This window comes from Myotis lucifugus, unplaced genomic scaffold (assembly GCF_000147115.1).
Source record: "Myotis lucifugus unplaced genomic scaffold, Myoluc2.0 scaffold_773, whole genome shotgun sequence".
NCBI classification, from domain to species: Eukaryota; Metazoa; Chordata; class Mammalia; order Chiroptera; family Vespertilionidae; genus Myotis; species Myotis lucifugus.
Genome location: NW_005871821.1, coordinates 64,407 through 68,350, shown reverse-complemented (window position 1 = coordinate 68,350; position 3,944 = coordinate 64,407). Strand labels below are relative to the sequence as shown.

The 3,944-nt window shown below is 37.0% G+C and overlaps 1 pseudogene; it reads left to right on the top strand.

Moving 5' to 3' along the window:
* Positions 1–3,216: 3,216 nt before the first annotated feature.
* On the top strand, positions 3,217–3,400 carry LOC102422758 (annotated as a pseudogene).
* The last annotated feature ends 544 nt before the right edge of the window (positions 3,401–3,944 follow it).

The following is a 3,944-nucleotide window of genomic DNA, read 5'->3' as shown; positions in this document are numbered from 1 at the left end:
CTGTGAGGTTTCCTAGTTCCATGTGGTGGAGGTGACTGCCATAATATAGAAAAATGACATTACTAATTTTCACACAAGCAAGCATTAATAACCTAGCATAAAGGAAGTAATTTCCATATTTGGTCTATGGTTTGGTCTCCTTTGGGACATCCCTAGGGCCATTTCTCGTTAGAATTTCCTTTTCCATGTGAAGACACATGAAGAATTCTTGTCTTAATTCTTTCAGTACGAAAAGTAAAAATAAAAAGCAATGGATGAGATGTAGAGCACAGCAGGTGTCTGTAGTTAATAATACTGTATCGTGTATTGGAAAGTAGCTAGAGGGTAGATTTTAAAAGTCCTTATCACAAGAAAAAAACTGTTAACTATGGTGGTGACAGATCTATTGTGGAGGTTGTATTGCAATATATACAAATACAGAATCATTATGTGGTACTCCTGAAACTAATATAATGTTTTATGTCAATTATACTTCAATTAAAAATGTTTAAAACAAATGGAGAAGACACAGTAGGACTGATTGACAGATTGGACCACACACAGTTTATGAACTTTATACATTCTCTACAAAACACTTATACATACATTAAAGAACTAAATGGAAAACAGTCACTTTGTGTGAAAGTCTCCATTTCTTTGTTAGAAAGAATCCAATAAAAAAATCAAACAAGATGATAATGTCAATAATATTGTGATAAGTCTGCACGGTAACAGATGATTACTAGACTTGGTGTGGCAATCACATTGTAATGTATATAAATGTTGAATCAATATATTGTATATCTGAAACTAATATCACATTATATACAAACTATACTTAAACGAAAAAGGGATAAAAACACTCTGATAACACTATCCAAAAGCAAAGAACTTTCAGGTGTGTAATATAGTGAAAGTTACATTGGATGCCAACTACACTTTAATTTAAAATAAATAAATTAATAAACAAGTAAAGGAAAAAACTTACACAGAGAAATTTAGTAGAGATTCTAAATGGTTTACAAACTCAAAAATTTCATTATTCAGCCTCACAGGTAATGAAATAATTACTAAGTGAATCTCATTAGCTTACTCATTTTCATCTACCAAATAAATTTTTAAAATGTGAATAGACAAGGTGAGGGAACATACTGTGAGATGTATGTCTCATGCACTGCTATTGCAAGGGTGTATTTGCAGCCTTCCTTGGTCTGGACCTTTCTCATGCATATGGAAAGATAGTCTAATATTCCCTCTCAGAAAATTAAAAAAATGCCCTCACATCACTGTATATTCCTCCACAGTTAATTACCTATTTGTCTATTTCTGTCAATAGATAAAGTCCTTGAACTTATGTTCTACTTCTACTGAGAGGACTTTACACTTCCAATGCCCTTTCTTAATTTGTCTGCTATTCATGCCATTTAATTGTCAACGTTGGAACTTGCATTTCTGAGTGCAATGTTCACTTTCCTTTGAGCATCATGAATAACACATTAATGTATTAGTAATGTATTGGTATCTGGGCTATGTTCTAATGGTTCTAAGGTGACTTCAGGGACAAGTTCTTGGCTCTCAGTCTCTCTGATGGTTTCCTGCCATGTCTATTGGGTTCTCGGACTCACCTGCATGGGAACTCTGAGAGGAAGGTTTCCCTGTGGAGGTCCAAATTCTTGCCTGGATGGTTGATGATGCAGACCAGAGCTCTGTCCCAGACAAGACAACAGGGAATCAAGCACTGGTCTCCCATATGGATTTAGGTGATGTAACATCCAGCCAAAGGTTGCACATGCTGAGGGTCTGTAGTAGAATTGCTACTTACATGCTCTGTGTCTGCTCATTAGGCACATTTGCTGCTTGTTACTCTAACCTCTAAGCACATGGTTGCCCCTGGGGACACTGGTCTGGACAGAATGGAACGTTTTCTGCTGATTCTCTGTTCCCAGGAGACTATGCAATAAGCCAGGTGAGTGCAGTTTTGATTAGTCCTTCATTAAATGCCCTGCTTCCTGACGTCTACACCTCCCAGCACCTTATCTCAACTGGAAGGTAAAGTTTCAAACTGGATGGACCTCGAGGGTGTTATACCCAGTGAAATAAGTCAGTAAAAGACTAATACCATAGGATTTCACTTATATATGGATCTAAAGAGCAAAGTAAAGAAACCCCTCCGCCCCCCAAATTGAAATGCACTCATGGACTGGTGGTTGCCAGAGAAGGACCTTGGGTGACAGGAAGAAGGTAGTGAAGGGATTAAGAAGTATAAATTGGAAGTTTCAAAATAGTCACAGATGTAAAGTGCAGCATAGAGAATTTATCTATATAAAAGGCTAATATGCTAAGTGTCCTTCCCACCTTCCGATTGGTCGCTATGACGACTTGCTTTATAGCCAGGTGGAAACACTTTACACTGTAATCAAATGTCTGTGAAGCATTTTCCCGTGTCTCATCTCCTTTGATCCTCACAGAAGTCCTGGAGTAGGTAGAGAGGAGACTCAGTGCAATCCTATTTTCTTTTCATTAGCCGGAAAACGGAGATTTAGAAAGCTTAGAAACTTGACCTGACTGAAAAGAAGTAAGAAATGGTGGACCTTGAAAATGACTTCAGGTTTTCTCACTGTGCAGAATATAGTCAAACACTGCTGCAGTTAAATATTTTACCCTTTGTTCTCCCTGCGAGATCTACAATAATAATCTGTTCATGTTGATATTTACTGCTGTGTTGCTGACAATTACCTGAAAGAGAAGTTGGGGTGCTTCACTGGGCTGGAAAAAGTTTAGCTACATCAGAAAGCAGGTCTAATTAAGCAAGTTTATTCTATATCTATAAAAGGCTAAGTTGACTCACACATGCGCAATGCATATAAAGCTCTCGCTGGTGCCAATTGCATGCATGTGTTTTTCCATCAGTCATTGTCGATCGTGAATTTGGTTGACACTTCTATTATAGAGAAAGGGCAAATAGCAATATTAAAATATTTCTTCTAATTAATTTCCTTTCAATGTGCACCAATTCATGCACTGGGCCACTAGTATAGTCAATAATATTACAATGATATTGTAATAACTCTATTGGGTATCAGGGGTGAACACTATGTAAAGTATATGATTGTCTAACCATTAAATTGTACACCTGAAACAAATACAAAATAATAGTGAAGTAAACTGTATTTGAAAAAAAAGTCTAAAAGAGCTCTTTCTCTGCCATCGAGGTGTGTGTGTTCCCTTCTTCTTCACCATGTCTTCCCACAAGACTTTCAGGATCAAAACGTTCCTGGCCAAGAAACAAAAACAGAACCGGCCCATTCCCCAATGGATTCGGATGAAAACTGGCAATAAAATCAGGTACAACTCGAAGAGAAGACATTGGAGAAGAACCAAACTGGGCCTATGAGAAATCACACATGAGAGATGACTCACATATTTATGCTATATCCAGGTTGCCTCCACCTTGAACATTTTCTTTGGACTCAACAAAGTATATTTAACATTTTACTTGTCCCTTACAACATTCAGTTGAAGTAAGGTTTATTATTCCACATTATCTTCAGAAAGAAGAGAACTGAAGCCTGTTTGATTAGAACTGAAGCCTGTTTGATTACATTTTTAATAATAACACAATTCAGTTAAAACTTATTGTGCAGATCCAGTGTTAAATCCAAAACACCAATCAGAAAGAATGCATGCACCCCTATGTTCATAGCAGTGCAATTTACAATAGCTAAGATCTGGAAACAGTAGCTAAGATCTGGAAACAGCCCAAGTGCCCATCAGTAGATGAGTGGATAAAAAACATGTGGTACATTTACACAATGGAATACTATGCAGCACTAAAAAAGAAGGATCTCTCACCCTTTGAGACAGCATGGAGGGACTTGGAGAATTATTATGGTAAGCAAAATAAGCCAGTCAGAGAAAGACAAGTATCACATGATCTCATTCATATGATGAACAAAATAGATCCA